The following is a 19,205-nucleotide window of genomic DNA, read 5'->3' on the forward strand; positions in this document are numbered from 1 at the left end:
TCCTCGGATGCTTGATTCCGGTCTGGGAAAGATATGGCTGTTGTAGTTCGGACTGGACTGTTCCCATGGGGCAACAGGGTCAGAGCTGATTTGCATAAAGCCATTATCTGACCCAGGGTGGTGTGGAGTGCAAAAAAACGATGGATTTGGGCCCAGATCTTTTGACTGGGGGAGTGTGTGACATTGATCCACATTCAGTCCATCACTTGTTGTTTTTTCCACATTGTAAATGCGGCGCATCAGTGGTGACGCACGGGTGGGCAGATGCGTCGCAACTCTTCTGGCGCATCTTTGCTGATTAGCAGAGATGCGCCAGAAGTCCTAAATCTGCCCCTAAGTGACTCAACAACACGGCATCCTTGTAGAAAAGTGGGAAAAGTTTGTCACTTATCTGAATGCTGTTGAATTACCTAGTACGTCCCGCCTTGAGAATCCAAATAACAGCAACACAGCTGCTCCTGGTGAAAGGCGTGTCAAGTGAAAGGATGTCCTGAACTCCCAAGACAAACTAGCAAACTCTTCTCAAACTACACCTCGAGCTGTAGAAGGGGAACTGCACCTGCCAGTGTGTTTAAATAGGAAACCGGGAATCCTCCACAGGGAACAAACAGGATAACACTGCCTCCAGCTCTGCGCTCGATTCGAAAACAAAATCTTCAACAAGTGAATAGTTTTACAAACGTCAGTTGATGTGCGTTTGACTATTTATAGTCAACTCCCTCATGACTAGTTGAGCTATTCCTGGTGGACCCTGGGAATTGCAGTAAAATGCTATATACACAAATGGACGACATAAAAAGAATTGTTTGTTGCTTTATTCTGTGGATTTCTTGGGGACTGTAATAAAGATTGTAGGCACCTATGTCTGCCTTTGTCTGACCGCTTGGTTCCCAGCCTCCCTGGTTAGTTTTGACAGTGCACCGGGGCGCCATGGCACATAGATTGGAAACTAATGGGTTAACGGTAAGAAGTGGTGAAAGCGGGCAGAGAGGCACTCCTATCCTCAACACCCCCGAAATGAGAACAGAGCACCAAGAAGTACTCCAGAACCAATTAAGATCGGAGCAATTCGCCCACCTCTTTCCAAAGCCCAAAAAGAAAAAAGGCGGCGTGACCATCTCTGTCTTTATTGTGGCCAAAGTGAGAATTTTGTTTGGGGCTGCCGCAAAAAAACACTAAGATTTTCTAAAGCCTACGGCTAGTAAAAGTATTGCCTCTAACAGCTCACTGGTGGCAGTCACATACATCACAATTAATGTATCCTTTTGTGGTCCACTGTTATGTTTACCAAGATTTCTATTATTAGATTTGGGGCCACTGACAATTTTTGGAATTGGTCTTCTGCACACATGCACCCTACCCCAACCATTCTTAAAGCATGAGTGGAACAGGTATGTGCTGTAGAAGGTTCTCAACTCATCTCCGAGCTCAGAGCCCATCAAACACTCAGAGGATTGCCAGTTGGATTTAATTGATGCCCTCTAGTGTGGGATAATCCTGGATCTCCCCTGGCAAAAGAAACATAGCCCTACTATAGACTGCACTACAGGAGGGTCACCTTTTCCTCTACTAGTGTCTGTCATTTGCACATCCCCTAAGAAACTCCAAAAAGAGCCTAGAAGTAGTATCCCCGCTAAGTTGCCCAGATTCAGTGCGGCCACTACAACTACCTACCACCTTCCACAGCACTATAAAGACTTTAGGGCCATATTTAGTGAGCAAAAGCCTAGACTCTACCACCCCACAGAGAATTCCATTGCAAGATCAACTTGGAACCTGTGGCTAAAGTCCACTGCAGTTGCATGTACGCCCTGACAGAAAAAGAAAACAAACACCTCAAGGAATATTTAGCTAAATATCTAGCTAATTGCTTCATTAGGCACGCCAAGTCCCCAACCTCATCACCTTTGTATTGTGTGCCCAAAAATATGGATACTTAAGAACATGCATTGAATATAGGACCCTGAATCAGATTACAGTTAAAAAACGCTACACCCTCCTTTTGATCTCCACCTTGATGGATCAACTTCGAACAGCCTCAATCTTCACTAAGCTCAATTTCCATGTAGCCTATCATTTTGTATGTGTTTGCAAAGAAGACTAGTGGAAGATGGCCTTTAGGACAAAATTCAAGCTTTATGAGTATCAGGTGATGCCCTTTGAACTTTATAACGCCCCGGCCGCCTTCCAACAATTTGTTAACAGAGTCCTGGTAGAGTAAATCGATGTTTTCATGGTGGGCAACATAGACGCTATATTGATCTTCTGCACTTCCTTGTCAGAACACTTTCCATATGTGGGCTTAGTCCTCCAAGCCCTATGAGCCAATGGGTTGTTCACTAAAATGAAAAAATGTGAGTTCCATGTGACAACAGTATAATTCCTTGGGTTTATGATCTCCCCAAACTGGACAGCTACACCCTGAAGCCTTCTTTTCACATAAGCTAGCAGAGGCAGAAAGAAACTATACCATGTGTGACAGAGTTGCTAGCTGTAAAGGCAGCCTTCCAGAAATGGCGCCACTACCTCCTAGGGGCCAAAAACCCTGTGACGGTCTATTCTGGCAATCACAATTTACATTTTCTGAAATCTGACAAAGCACTATTGCACCCGGCAACTGCAATGGTCTCTCTTCTTCCCAGACTATTTCTTCGTAAAAACCTACCACCCAGGCCGCAAACACAGAAAGATGTACCCCCTTTCCCGACCACATTTTGAACCCAAAGCCACTAATGAGCCTCCATCACTACTTGCTAAACCAACTTTGTAACTGCACCTCGGTCCACCCCAAGGAGTGCGAGACAGACATCAGACAAGCTATGTTGAAGGTCGACACCCATAATTGGCTTACCGCTCATCCGCAGGGGCGTTCAGCACACGGATTGCTCTTTCATGGTAAGAAATTATTTTTGCCTACCAGCTGTCATGATTCCCCGTTGTCAGGAAACTTGGGTATTTCTAAAACCCTAGACCTTTTAAAAAGAGAATTCTGGTGGGACACTATGACGAAAGATTACCAATAATATGTCTTATCTAGTGATGTTTGTGCCCAAGCTAAGAGTGAGAGTGAGCATAGAAAACCAGCAGACCTGCTGAAATCTTTGCCTATCCCGTCCCAACCCTGGCAACCTCTTTCTATGGATGTGATTGTTGATCTACCCAAAGACCAAGGGTTCACCACTTTTATTGTTGTAGTTTATAGTCTGTCCAAAATGTGTTTTCCCTGCACAAGTAATACCTGAGGCCCCACGGTTAGCCTCCTTATTTCTACAACACTTAGTCCACTTTCATGGCCTCCCCACCAGCATAGTTACCGATCAAGGGGTACAATTCGTGTCACACTTCTGGCAGACCTTCTGAGAATTATCAGGTATCTCGGTCTATCTACCACCTGCCACCCTCAGTCTGATGGTCAAACAGAGCTGATGAACCTGCATTGTTTAAATATGGAACAAGAAGGATGGTTGAGCTCACCTGGCTAGTGGAATTCTGCCTCGATAACACTGTCCATTCAGACACAGGATTTTCCCCTTTTTATGTGTTGTAAAATTTCCGTTCCCGATGTCTACCAGTAGAAAACCCTGCCCGCTCTGAGAATGTATCTGCTAATAAACTGCACGACTTCCTCCGCACTACCCTAACCACTGTGCATTGACATCAGTCCCAGGCCCAAGCCACGTACAAAAGATTTGCAGACACCAACAGCGGCCAGACCCAGACTATGTTGTAGGTCAGACAGCATGGTTACCCACATGCAAAAAGAGTGGTTGTTTTAGCTTTATCAAATCCATCTACATAATCCTTGTAAATGGGAGGATCTATTGGATCAGGAACACTAGATTCTATTAGAGTGTCTCCAACGTGTTTTCTTACAGAGAACAGTGATTGTCAGAACAATTGTTGAGTGGTCCATTCAATGTCAGGATTGTGTTTTTTGTAGCCCTGGTTCCCTAAAATGATTTTGAACTGAAGATGCTGGGTCAGATCGAATTTCACCTGTTCATAATGTACATCTTGTATAATCACTGTTATCACCTGAGTGATATGTATAATGCACCTGGATGACAGCTTACTTCCATAAATGGTTCGCACTGATTCAGGGATTTCCTTAGCTATTATGGGAATTCCCAATACTTTGGCTAAGGATATCCAGGAAATAATTATCCATAGCCCCATAATCTAAAAACATTTTTTATGCCGCCTTTGACACCGTCTGCCACCACACACTACGCGCACGCCTCCACGCCGCAGGGATCCGAGACAAGGCTCTGGATTGGACCCCCTCCTTCCTCTCCGGCAGAACCCAGAGCGTCCGCCTCCCCCATTCCGTTCCAAAGCCTCCGAGATCATCTGCGGCGTACCCCAGGGATTCTCCCTCAGCCCAACCCTGTTCAACATTTACATGGCCCCACTCGCACACGTAGCCCGACAGCACAACCTCAACATAATCTCCTACGCTGAAGACACTCAGTTGATCCTCTCCCTCACCAAGGACCCCATCACCGCCAAAGCCAACCTCCATGAAGGAATGAAGGCCGTCGCCGACGGGATGAAGACGAGCCGACTGAAGCTGAACTCGGACAAGACGGAGGTCCTCATCCTCGGCTCCAACCCTTCAGCCTGGGACGACTCCTGGTGTCCAACGGCACTGGGGGCAGCCCTGACACCAACAGACCACGCACGCAACCTGGGAATCATCCTCGACTCAACGCTCTCAATGACCAAGCAAGTCAACGCCGTCTCCTCCTCCTGCTTCAACACCCTCCGCATGCTCCGCAAGATCTACAGATGGATCCCGACAGATACAAGAAAAACAGTCACCCAGGCCCTCGTAAGCAGCAGACTTGACTATGGAAATGCCCTCTACGTGGGAGCCCTGACCAAGCTCATTAAACAACTACAACGCATCCAAAACGCCTCGGCACGACTGATCCTCGAAGTACCAGGCCACGGCCACATCATCCATCACCTGAGAAACCTGCACTGGCTCCCCGTCAACAAGAGGATATCCTTCAAGCTCCTCACCCACGCACATAAGGCACTCCACAAGACCAGCCCAGCCTACCTCAACAGACAGCTCTCCTTCTACATCCCCAAACGCCAGCTCCGCTCCGCCGACCTCTCACTCGCCATCGTCCCGAGCACCCGAAGAACAACCACCAGTGGGAGATCATTCTCCCACCTCGCCGCCAAGACATGGAACACCCTCCCACTGAGCCTGCAACAGACCCAAGACCTACTGACCTTCAGGAGGATACTCAAGACCTGGCTGTTCAATCAGTAGCGCCCCCCCCCCCCAGCGCCTTGAGATCCTCACGGGTATGTAGTGCGCTTTACAAATTATTGATTGATTGCTTGGTATTTATCTTAGATGATTCATTCTCCCACTGTAACTGAACAGGGACATAATAATGCCTAAACCTGGTTTCATAGTATGTTAGAGCCAGAGTCTTTGAGACTTCAAGAACTTGGACACCCGATAGACTAGTTCCCAAAGCCATCGGGCTTCTTAGTTTCCCAATTGTTTTTTACCAGTCTCTCCTTCTTTACTTTTAAGTTTGAGACTGCAGTCTTTTAGAAAATGTCCTTTTTTTCCGCAGTAAAGGCAAAACTTCTGGTCTCTTTGGTGTTGTTGCACTTCTTTGGTTAAGGGGACTCTCAACCCCCCACCATCTGCATTGGTTTGTATTCTTCAAATTACCTAATATTCTACGATCTTTTTTCCCTGACCACTATAACCTTGTTTTCAGACTGTCCTATGTCAGATCTTCGGTACATGAGCCTATGATCCAGTTTAACACCTAAATCTATTTGTTCCTCAGCGGATTCACCTATTGAGCCAGTAAATAATTTAATTTGCCCTTTAGCCATCTGTAGAATAAGGAACTTCTCTTTCTCCTAGGCCAATCTGACTCCACCACCAAGCGATTAAATGAGGTTATGTAAGTCAGGAAATCCTTGATCCGTTGTCATAAATGCAAGAGCTCAGTGTCAACAGACTTCTTAAACATATGCTTGTCGAATAATTTTTTTATCTCAGTTTGGAAGGCCTCAAAAAATTATTATGATATATTGTTTCATTCCACAAGGGGTATAGACCAAAACATAGCTGTCCCCCCAAGATAGGATAACACAAAGGCTAGTTTAGACTCTTCATCTGGGAAGAATGCAGGCCTACACAAAAAGTGCAGCTTACACTGGTTAAGAAAGTAAGAAGATTTTGAGGGTTCAACTGTGAACCTCTCGTGAGGTGCGAATGGAGCCACAGGAGGAGATGTTACATGGATCACCAGTTTGGAGGGATAATGTTACTTACCCAGTAAGCATCTGTTCTTGGCATGCAGAGCTGTAGATTCGCATGCTGTGCATACCTCACCATCTAGAGTTAGGTCTGGCTGCTTGCACTTTGTTTTTCTTCGAAGAAGTCTTTCCAGTCATGAGGTAAGTGACTTCTCCTTTTGGTGATAGTGTGTATGGGCATCGACTCCATTGTTAGATTGTTTGCCGCAGAGGGTGAGAATGGAGTAGTTGTAAAGAATAGAGATGTTCATGCGTATGTATGTAAATTAAATATAGAACTACAGCAGATACAGGTATCCATGGAGGTGGATGGGCGCATGTGAATCTATAGCTCTACATGCCAAGAACAGATGCTTATTGGGTAAGTAACATTATCCGTTCGAGGCATGTTAACTGTAGATCACATGCTGTGCATAGACTATATAGCAGTATCTTCCCAAAGCGGTGGCTAACCTGTAGCTGTTGGAGTTGTCTGAAATAGTGTCTTAAGTACTGCTTGAACCCTTTGGCTTGTTGTATTTCTAACACTTCTACACAATAGTATTTAGTGAATGTCAGTGGTGTAGATCATGTTGCAGCTTTTCAAATGTCAACTACGGGAATGTTTCCCAAAAAAGCCATAGTGGCCCCTAGCTTGCGAGTGGAATGTGCCCTAGGGGGTACAGTTAGAGTTCTCTTTGCTTTCGCATAGCAGGTTTGAATGGACTAAACCATCCACCTCGCAATACCTGATTTGGAAATAGGATTGCCCTTGTGTGGTGGCGCAAAAGCAACAAAGAGTTGTTTTGTTTTACAAAAAGATTTTGTCCTTTCAATGTAGTACAAGTGCTCCTCTAACATTTAAGGTGTGCAAAGCTCGTTCTGCCACTGAATCAGGTTGAGGGAAGAATATGGGTAATTCTACCGACTGATTTATGTGAAATGCAGATACTACCTTAGGTAAAACGTTTTAGATTGGTACGAAGAACCACCTTTTCTCTGTAGTTAGAAAAATGGTTCTTGTATGGTTAATGCCTGTAATTCACTCACTCTCCTTAATCAAGTGATTGCAATGAGGAAAGCGGTTTTCCAGGAGAGGAACTGTGGTTCGCATTTGTGCATGGGCTCAAAAGGTGGGCCCATTAATCTTGTGAGGACTATGTTAAGATTCCACACTGGAGCAGGTGGAAGTTTAGGTGGTATGACGATTGTTAGACCTTCCATGAAGGCTTTGGTTCTCTAAACAACGACAAATGCTGTCTATTTTGTAGAGATGCAGCTATTGCCGCTAGGTGTAGTCTGATGGAGGTGTAAGCCAACGCTGACTGATGCAAGTGTAACCGATAGCAGATGATGTTTTGTATGGAAGCATCAAGAGGGCTAATATGATTGTTACCACAATAAACAACAAATTGCTTCCATTTAGCTGTGTAGCAGGCCCTTGCAGTAGGTCTTCAAGCCTCCCTAATGATGGTCATACATTCTGGTGGAAGGTTCGAGTAACCAAATTATAAGATTTCAGGACCCAGATCATGAGGATTCAGCTGTTTGGGATCTGGGTGTCTGATTTCTCCATGGCTATGTGTGAGGAGACTGGGTGGTTAAATGCAGCTTTTGATGCGGAACCAGAGATAGCTCCAACAGGGTTGTGAACCATAGTTTACATGCCCATGTGGGAGCTACTAGGATTAGTGTGATAAATGTTTGCCTGAGCTTGTGAACCACTAATGGAATGAGTGAGAGAAACAGAAAAGCGCAGGCAAATATCCCTGACCAGTTCATCCATGGTGCATTGCCTTTGGATTGCGGGTGCAGGTACCTGGAGGTGAAGCTTTGGCATTTTGCGTTTTGGTATGTGGCGAACAGGTCTATGTGAGGGACTCCCCAACGTTGAAAGTATGGAAGGAGAACCTGAGGGTGGAGTTTCCGATTGTGTATTTGCTCCCTCTGCCTACTGAGAAAATCTGCAATCTGGTTGTTCACTCCTGGGAGGTGTTCCACTAGGAGATGAAGTTTGTGGTGAATGGCCCACCTCCAGATGTCTTGGGCTAAATGGGACAGTTGGAGAGAGTGTGTCCCCCCTGTTTTTGTATGTAATACATAGCTGTCAAGTTGTCTGTTCGAACCAAGACAGCTTTGCCCTCAGGTGAGTCTGAAACGCCTTCAGAGCCAGAAAGATTGCAAACAGCTCTAGATGATTGATGTGGAACAACTTCTGCTGTTGACTCCACAGGCCTTGCACTGTGTGCTGTTGAAGATGAGCTGCCCAGCCAGTGAGGGACGTGTCCGCTGTCAGTACTATCTGTGGAACCGGGTCTATGAACTGCCGTCCATTAGACACATTTTCTGTGTTTCTCCACTGCAGAGAGCGATGAGTATGGCCGCTTACCAACACTAGATCGGTCAATAGACCCTGTGACTGGTTCCACTGACTTGCTAAGCATTCTTGAGTGGGCGCATGTGCATCCTGGTATGGGGATGATTATGATGCAAGATGCCATCATTCCCAGCAGTTGTATATAAACCCGAGCTGGAATCCAATGATTGGGTTAAAACTGGAGAGCTAAAGCCTGAATATTTTGAATTCTGGCTGCGCTGGGGAAGGCTTAGAGCTTTTTGTGTATCCAGTGTGGCTCCTAGGTAGTCCTGAGCATTGGTTGGTTGAGATGTGATTTTGTCACATTTACTGTGAACCCTAGTTGATGTAGTAACTGAATCATTCTGAAAGTGTGCTGAAGACATTGCTGGTACGTGTTGGCTTTGATGAGTATGGGAAGACATGGATGCTTTGTCTTCTTTGGTGAGCAGCCACTACCGCCAGACACTTTGTGAAGACTCTGGGGGCTGTGCTGACTCCAAATGAGAGTACCTTGAACTGAAAGTGTTGACCCGCTCCCACAAACCTGTGGAATTTGCGATGAGAGGGGTGGATCGGAATATGAAAATAGGCGTCTTTAAAATCTAGAGTAGACAGAAAGTCGCCTTTCTGCGGCAGAGGAAGTACTTGTTGAAGTGTTACCATGTGGAAATGATCTCACTGAATGTAAAGATGGAGTTCTCGGAGACCTAATATTGGTCTGAGAGAACCATTTTTTGGGTATTAGGAAGTTAAAGGAGTACATGCCCAACCTGTGATGTTGAGGTGGTATGGGCTCTGTAGCCCCTTTTAGAAGTAGAGAATGAACCTCTTGTTTGAGGAGGTGTAGGTGATCTGGTGAAAGATTGTGTGACTTTGGTGGAATGTTTGCAGGAGTGTTGATGAACTCCAGGCAGTAACCAGAATGGATAATTTGCAGTACCCAATTGTCTGTTGTTATTGACTGCTGGATTGGTAGAAAATCTGACAGTCTTCCCCCAACAGGTGTTAAGTGGTCGGGGGAAGCAGAGGCAAGTCACTGCTTTGTATTGGCGGGGGAGGCATGTGTGTTTGAACCCCTACCTTTGCCGTTGTTGCCTCTGTAACCCCCTCTGAAGTAACCCCTAGATGGAGAGGGTTAGTTATTGCCCTTATCAATCAATCAATCATTTGTAAAGCGCACTACATACCCGCGAGGGTGTCAAGCCGCGGGGGGGGGCGCTACTGATCAAACAGCCAGGTCTTGAGTATCCTCCTAAGGGTCAGCAGGTCTTAGGTATGTCATAGGCTCAGTGGGAGGGTGTTCCATGTCTTGGCGGCGAGGTGGGAGAAGGATCTCCCACTGGTGGTTGTTTTTCGGATGTGCGGGACGGTGGCGAGTGAGAGGTCGGCGGAGCATAGCTGGCAGTTGGGGATGTAGAAGGAGAGCCGTCTGTTGAGGTAGGCTGGGCCGGTCTTGTGGAGTGCCTTGTGTGCGTGGGTGAGGAGCTTGAAGGATATCCTCTTGTTGACGGGGAGCCAGTGCAGGTTTCTCGGGTGGGGGGTGATGTGGCCGCGGCGTGGTACATCGAGGATCAGTCGTGCCGAGGCTTTTTGGATGCGTTGTAGTCATTTGATGAGCTTGGTCCGGGCTCCCGCGTAGAGGGCGTTTCCGTAGGTGGAGGTGATCTCCGAGGAGGTATTTTTAGAACCTCCGCAGAAAAAGAGCGCTGAAAGGAACCACAGCTTTGTGTTGACTGAAGGGCTCCTATGGATTTGGCGACTTCAGTGTCTTTCTTCATTTTCTCTAGTGACGAATCTACCACTGGGCCAAATAGATGTTCCTTATCAAAGGGTATATTTAATATGGAGGTCTGAACCTCGGGTTTGAAACCAGATATACGAAGCCAGGCATGCCTCCTTAAGAGGATACTGATGTTTATAGCTCTAGCAGCAGTGTCTGCAGAAACTAGGGACCATTTTATTGCGTTGTTAGAAATAGGTTGTCCTTCACACACCAGGTCTTGTGCTTTAGATCTGTGTTTCTGGGGCAAGTATTGGATCGATTGCTCCATCTTGTTCCAGTGCGTACGGTCGTATCGTGCTAGCAATGCCTGAGACTTGGAGACACGCCAGAAGTTTGCTGCCTGAGAGGCCAACCTTTTCCCCGAAGCATCAATAAGTTTGGACTCTTTATATGGAGCTTCTCCTGTTGTTTGGGAGTTGGTTCTTTTCCTTGCATTGGACACAGCCAGGGAGTTTAGTGGTAACTGTCCCCTTATATATACTGGGTCCGATGGAGCTGGATTGTACTTCTTGTCTACTCTAAGGGTAAGAATACGAGCTCTGACCGGGTCATTACAGAGGTCATCTACATGCCTGATCATTCCTTTGAGCATGGGTAGTGTGTGTGATGACTTCTGCGTGGTACTGAGGGTTTCAAAGAGGAAATCCTCTTCTAAGGATTCTTTTTGTAGCTGCACTCCATGACAGTTGGCCGCTCTACCCAGTAATTCAATGTAGACTACACTGTCATCTGGGGGAGAGGGCTTGTTAGGGTAGAAGTCAGGATCATTGCCTGTGGGCGAATTGGTGTTGTAATCGTCCCATGGGTCTTGCAGTGCCGGATTATCACCCCCATCCCATTGTCATCCCCCTCATCCTCGTTGTCAGGTGTATGTGGTGGTGAATGTTCAGGTGAAATTGGCTGAAACTGAGGGGAAGGAGGTGATGGAAGAGGCAGAGGAAGAGGAGGAGGGGAAGGGTTAGTTCCAACAGTTATTTTCTTCAAAGGAATGTGATATTCCTCTTCTGTATCAGCCCTTCTTTTTAAAGTCCCTTTAGTGGTGATATGTCCAGTCTGTGGATAAATATACAACACTTTCTGTTTCAGATATTTTTTGTCAATCAGAGCGTTGAAACAGTGATTTTTCAGTGTTTTCGGGACATCAGACTGTTTCGGCGCTGACATTTTGGGTGATGGAGTCGTAAGCATTGTTGTCTTCAGATCTGAAATGTGTTGGGGTCGGTGCCGGACTTGTGTTTCGACCCGAAGGTCTCGGATCGGAGCTTGATTTGGAGGGAGTCTTTTTGGAGCCGGAAGGCTTTTTAGTAGGCTTCGGTGCCAAGCCAGAAGGCGGGGTGTCAGAAGCGTGGTCTCGGTGCCGACCGGAGCATGAGGGCGCGGGTTGGACCGGAGCCTTCTTTTTATGTGGAGTTGTGTCTTGGGACGAGGTGGGAGCTGTACTCACGGTACGTTGTCCATGTGGGATGTCGTCCTCTTGGTCGGAGTCGAGTTCTGAGATGGCGACCAGCTCCTGCTCCTCCTCGGTCCTCATCATTGCCTCCCCGGCCTCTTTGTCCAATTGGTGCCCGAAGATGTCTGGAATGGAGCTTGTTTGAGGTGGCTCTGCATGTCATGACGTTAAGCTGGACGGTCGCAAAGCGTTTTCTTGGAACGGAAAGCCTGGCACGAGTCGCAGTCTTGTTCTCTGTGTTCGGGGGACAAACACAGGTTCACACTTCGTCTGAGTCGGTGCGTGGATATTTCGTGTGACACCGAGGTCAGAATTTGAAGGGAATTTGTTTCAACGACTGCAGGTGGGCCCGATTTGGGTAGGCCAGACGGCCTTTCACGAGCTTGCCGATCAAAAGATTAGTTTTAGTAAGGAAATATGATACGCAATAGAAAGGGAGACGCGATCGAAAACAATACTGTTGAAGGTATCTTGCGCAGCGAGGGAAACCGAAAGAACGGTGTCGAACCAGAGCGCAGCGATAGACATCCGAACCAGAAGGCGGAAAAAAACAATCTAACAATGGAGTTGATGCCCATGCGCACTATCACCGAAAGGAGGAGTCACCTACCTTGTGACTGGAAAGACTTCTCTGAAGAAAAACAAAGTTCAAACATCCGGACCCAACACTAGATGGCAGAGCTATGCAGAGCCTTTGATCTACAGCTCACATGCCTCGAACAAACCATTTCCAGATGAACTAGGAACTTGTATCTCTCTGTAGGTTGTCTTACATGCGGGCTATATATGCCAGCGTGACCTTTCGGAACTCCATGTTGCCTAGGCAGGTGAATAAACGTGGGCTTGCTATTCTGTCATGCTTATTGTTGCTCACTTACCTGGTTTCCTATCGAGGTGAGGCGAGTCCAGACGCTAGTTCCCAGCTATTCTCTAGTACCGGAGGCCTGAGCAAGAGATAACTCATCCAGGTCTGCAGCGTCAGAGGGGAAAGGGACGATAAGACAGCGAGACGAACAAGAGGTTCCCAGGCAACCGGGATTTCCTTCTTGACTTTGGAAGCTTCCTGCTTCCTAGGTCCTTCTGCAGGGAGAGGGGTGAGAACAACCATACTACTGAACACACCACCCTGTAGTTCCCCACTGTAGTTCTATGTCCCTACCACTTCCACCCAGCCAGATTCAATACCTTCTTGTGTACCCTTTCCTGCCTTTGATGCTCCCTCTCTTTTGTATATTTCGGTGCATGGGCCCCTGCCTCAAATGAAAAGGATAAATAATGTACATGTTCTTACTTTGTCATACGATCTAGATAGCAGATAAGTAAGTGTAATTGCTTTCATGGAGAATCGGGTACTCAGTGTTGTTGCTCTCTACCAGTTATGACTAAACATGTGTAGGGAAGTAGGATCTGCTTTTATGGTTATCCCCAGTTTTTGCTTGATGTAACACTGTTTCTGACTAGTCTGACTTGGATCCTGCTAATCAGGACCCCAGTCTCTGTGCTTTCTACCCGAAATTGGATTGGTAAGTACTTTGGTACATCCCAGATTGGACACTGGTGCAACCTTATCAGTCCCTAGTATATGGTACTAAGGTACCCAGGCCATAGGTACATCAGGGGTCCCCCATGGCTGAAGCATGTATTATGCCACCCATGGTGGACCACTCAATTTGTAACTACAGGCCCACCATTGCAGCCTGTGTAAGCTGGTGCTAGCACCACTTACGAAAGATATAGGTTTCCCTATATCCAAGGTCACTGCACTTAAAACCTTTAAGTCAACCCTACAGGACGCCTTTGCAATCCTGAAGGCAGGGTGCTTGGTTTTAAGTGTGCGGGTCCCCCTGCATGAGCAGGACACCCTTACTACCTACGGAGTTCATTCTCCCAGGTTGTAAGTGAAACAGCCATATGACATATAGAGGGGCACAGCGTCATTACGTGGTGACCATCTCGAAACTGGCTGCAACGAATCCTATCATGTTTGGTATGAAACATGATGGAATCATACCCCCACACCATAAATGAATCATACCCCCACACCGTGATTGGTGTGGAAGGTATGATTTCAAGCACTGGGAAGGCCCACCGTTAGGCCCTCAGTACTCCCAGTACCAGTCTTCCAGATCAGGACAGCAAGCCAGGGCTGCTGCCGGCCAGAGACACGTTTCTGCCCTCCTGCTGCTGAGCCAAGCTCGGGCAGGCAAAGGCAGGATGTGAGGAGCCGGCATTTACCCCCGTAATCAGCCCCCACCGGAGCCTTTTACAAGAACTGCCTGGCCAGGAAATTATAGGGTTAACTAACCCGAAGACCTCCTCCCTGCAGGAGAGTCACAGCCAATCAGGTGCGACCAGGGCCTATAGGAGGGCGGAGCTGACGACGAGAGAACAGAACCCGGAAGACGCCAACACGCGAGGAGAGGACGCGCAAAATCGGACGTGTACCAGCAGGGACCAGGACCTTTCCGAGGAGTACAGCCCAGCCGATACAGACAAGAACGAAGCTGCAGAAGGGGAGGCCGAGACGTGGTCCGAAGACTGGTGGACACCCCTGGAGGACGCCCAAGTGCCGCCGTAACTCTGGAGAGTTACGACACTCACGGTGCGTGAATCGTGCAAAGGGGAGTGGGGTGGGAGAACGTTAAAGGGTGGCGGGTGCATTTTGGGCTATTTTGCTTTACTGTTCTCTCTTTGGTTTCGTCCTCTTTCCGACTTGGGCAAGGGGGGTGGGGGGTTTCTTAAGGTACAAGACTGTCGCATGAGTAAATGACTCTAACCTTTTTGGGATTGGTATCTGCGGGTTACCGATTGTATTTGGTTTAAACTTCCCCAAGATCCTCCCAAACATCACGCTCCTTTGGTTTAGCCCCCTTAAACCCTCGCAAGCCTCGCGCTCCTTTTTGTTTAAACTTCTAAAGACACTCGCAAGACTCGTGCTCTTTGGGGGTGGGGCTGTTATAAACTCCATACCTGTAAAGTGGGTATACGAAAGCCTCCTATAAGCCTAGGTCCTGAAGCAAGGACCGGTGACAGTACCCTCTATTAATTTTGAATCCTCGTGTTTTCCTCTGTCCATGCACATTTCCAATCATAGTGCACATGGGAATCTATGAAAACTTTTGGTGGTGTTACTTCTTTCAGAGAGGCCTCTAACAGCCCTACTTACCGCCTTTATCTTCTCTCTACACGCTACGCGGGGGAATGTCATCACCACCCGCCTGGAGAGAAGACAACCCTACTGGAGGAAGACATCCACCATCCCCGGAACCTACCCTTGGAAGACGGCTACAAACTTAACTCTTTGATTTATTTTGTTGCACCAACCTTGAATAAACGCCACAATAGATACACACATAAGACCTCCTAGTTTCTTTTTCCGCCCATCCCTCTCACATCTGGTGTCAGAAGTAGGATCAGAAAAAATGGAGGCGGCGTTTAAGAAAATGGCGGACGGATAAGATCAATTGGGCAAAATAATGGAGAAATTCCTAGCTGTTGCTGAGGAGGATAGAGAAAAACTCCATAGGACTCTAACTAATCAAAGCCAAGCTCAGGAAAGTGTGATAGGAAAACTGGCGGACACACTTAGTCAACCTAGAGGACATACCGGTTTACCCTCTGTTGTATTGCAGAAATATGTTGAGGGAGAGGATCCTGATTTTTTCTTTTCCAATTTCGAAAGGATGGCGAGAGCTGCCGGGTGGTCCCTAGACAAATGGGGACAATATTTGGGTCCCCTTCTCTCCGGGGATTTACAGGCGGCCTATCAAGCAGTTAATCCTCACGATGACGTGAAGAAAAATATACTAGAAAGATTGGGGATAGATGAGGATACGTACCGGATAAGGTTAAGACAGATCAGGGAGGGACCAAAGGAAACTCCCAGGGCTTTGGCTTACCGAATTAGAGACATGACTGATAGATGGTTGAGACCCCAAACAGCTACTAAAGATGAAATAATGGAAAAAATCTACCTGGAGCAGTATTTAAGCCCATTGTATCCCCATATTCAGAAATGGGTACGTCAGCATATCGGCTTAACTTTAGGAAGAGCCATTGAAATAGCCAGTGCCTTTCATAGGGCCCAAGAAGCACAGAAGGGGCGAGAGGACCACAATTGGAAGCGACCCGGGAATCCTCCTGCTAGACCAGGCAGTTCCTCCAACAAACCATATAAATCACCCACCATCAAGCCTGAATCAGTCACTCTTTTACCCAGTCCCATGACCCCTCCTATCAGGGCACCGCCCATATCAGGACCAGTGTTATAATTGTGGGGCCTTTGGCAATATAGCGATGGTTTGTCCCCAGAAAGAGGAGCCAATGGAGGTTGGCCTCACCGGCACCTACTATTGTAGCCCCTCCGGAACCAGTTGCCCCTATCACAGAGAGGTTCTAGTCAATGGGGAGAAAAGACAGGCCTTGATAGACACTGGCTGTTTGCAGAGCGTAATACAACGACAAGCTATACCTGGAGGTGTCCCACCACTTCTGGGTGAGGTTGATATTCAATGCGTTCATGGGGACACCCGGAGGTACCCTGCGGCTGAGATCCAAGTACAATATGAGTCTGACAAAGCAGCATATCCCCTCAGAGTAGGACTAGTTCCCAAACTTCCTGAAGTCCTGGTATTAGGGAATGATTACCCCCACACGTTAAAACTAGTAAAAGAAACATGGATGGAGGGGGAGGAATGGAGAAATACTGCCCAGTTTTCCCAAGAATTAGAACCAGGATTTCCGGAAGGCAAACCAAAGAAAAGTGGGAAACAGAAAAAACTAGAAAAAAGGGATTGGACCCGAGTGGCCCTGACTCGGAAAATCGAACCACCTATTTGGCAAGGCGATCGAGGATTTCATTTGGCCCAAAGAGAAGACCCTACATTAAGAGAGGCTTGGAACAGGGCTCAGGATGAGGAAGACCCAGACCAAGTAGGTCCCCAGTTTGTTTGTCAAAAGGGACTACTATATCGGATAGGGGGGAGGGATATGCCATTGCAATTGCTAGTACCCCAACAGTATAGAGAAAAAGTACTATTTCTAGCCCACAGTCACCTATTGGGGGGTTATTTTGGAGAGGAAAAGACAGAAAAAACCGTGTTAGAAAAGTTCTACTGGCCTGGCATTTACAGACAGATACGTCAGTACTGTAAGTGTCATATAGTTACTGCTTATCTATATACTGTGTTAAGTTAGCATGGGCTTATTAAATGTTTAAACGCCATTTTTCCTTTTGCTGCTTCTGCACACGGCACATAATTGTTGATTTAGCTTTCAACCTAGAAGAGCGTTGTGATTTACATGAGAATAATATGTTATTGCTCTGATATCAGCTTTGCTTAATAAACTATGTCTGTACAGAGAGTGCTGAAGCTTCAAGGATAACACGACACAGAATTGTTATGAGGTCTGATCTCCGCACCTTCATAGACATAACATAAGTGCAGCTCCTGCCAAATTCTGGCTTTAGGCGCGTTTTATATTGCTTTGCTTAGAGCACACATACACACTTGATGCGGTTTGCATGCAGAGAGCTGGTGGAAGCTGATGTGATCTCTTCATACTAGGATCTTGAGGTATGGGCCCGCCCTGCTAAAACCCAAAGAGACCTTCTTAGATATTAATGTAATATGCTAGTTAGGGAAGGTGAGAATTAGGTGTTGTTAACGCGTATTCATTACAGCATCTTAGCATGCTGTCACCTTTTGCTTTCTATGGACTAGTAACTATGCTGATAACTTTGCTTCTGATAATATGTTTCCTTGTATTATCTAAGATACTGCGTTTGAGAAGACGACATTAGTAAATAAATATTTCAAATGTGCACGTTTCCTCATTTACTCCACGTTCTGGTTTGAAATGATTGTATGACGAAAGAGTGCTCATGTGTTCCACGTGACCTGAGGTATCGTAAGTTCATGTTCTGGTTTGTCTAAACATTGAAAGTTTGCTATGACCAATGAGACACTGTAGATAGCCTGGTAAGGGGATTTTGGGTACTGAGGTGAGTTTTGGGCCACCCTAATTCGCCGAGGTTCCAAATCTCTATGCACAGTTCTGTAGGAGAACAGAATTCCCGCTACATGGCGCCCAACGTTGGTGGTCTTATATCATGACACTCGAGTAGTATATCATTCAAACCTTAACCCCTTCACTGTCGTTTCCAGAAAACGATGGTGTCGGACTAAACCTACCTATTTTTAAAATAGGTCTTTTCAAGCTTGAATCTTTATGAAACGGTTTCCTTGAATTACTACCCAGTTGTGTTACAAAGTTTGCTTTGTTTTTCTAAGTTCCTGTGCAGTCATGGCCCAGCCTGTGGACATTCCGCAGCATAGTCGCATTGCGGTGCGCAATCATATGCAGACTTACCAAGTCCCATTGGAAGGCTTGGCTGTGATTTTAGTGGTGAGTGCGGATGCAGCTTACCCTTAAGAACTGTTTTATTTGTGGGTGACGTTTCTGGCAGTGGACGCTAATTCTGGTGTGTTCCACAACTACACTGCCTCTCCTGTGCCGGCTAAATATACTCCGTACAGGGCACTGGAAATACCTATTGATCATTGGCAGCATCGCGTTTGGTTTGGTGGCGCCCTACCCCATTCTTTGACCGCTCCGAGGTTAGGTCCTTTGTCCATTCCAGGCCCAAATTGGCCTGTTTTGGCTGGATTTACCCCTCATCCTCAACACGGCAATTGTACCCTGGCGGAGGTTCGTAGACTATATGTAGTTTCAATTGCCGTGATTCGTGCATTAGTGCAATACATAGGTCGTCATCTCCCGGGTGGGCCCCCGGGGGGTCCGGCTCTTCCAGCGGGACAGGGCGGGTTGAAGCTCAGTCCGGTTATGGTCAATGCTGTGTTTGGTAAGCGTCCCCTGGAAAAGGATGAGTTTCCTTTCTGGCTTGCCGAGAAATTTGACCAGCTGGAAGCAGTATTTCCTAATACAACTCCTGGAGATAAACATAGAATCTTGACGATTAGTTTACCGAAGGATTTAGCACCCGAACTCGTTGACTGTGAGACCTGGGGCAAAACTTTTGCGGCTGTCTATGCGAGGTGTTATGGCACCCCATCTATGGCTGTACTGCCTACAATCATTAAACATGTTCAAGATGATCACGGACCGGAGGCGGCGGTTGAATTAGGTATGCGCCTGTGTGGCTCCTTTGAGATAGTTTGCGATCTCATTCTTGCTAATGTCAAGGGGGATGCAGTGAACTTTCAGGTGGCTAATGCTTTGGCGGCATTACCCGATGCCGAAAAACCCCGTCAGTTAGCGAGGATTGTTGTGGCTGCTTATAAAACAGTGGGTCGCACTAGTAAGGGTCTAAA

This window comes from Lissotriton helveticus, chromosome 6 (assembly GCF_964261635.1).
Source record: "Lissotriton helveticus chromosome 6, aLisHel1.1, whole genome shotgun sequence".
NCBI classification, from domain to species: Eukaryota; Metazoa; Chordata; class Amphibia; order Caudata; family Salamandridae; genus Lissotriton; species Lissotriton helveticus.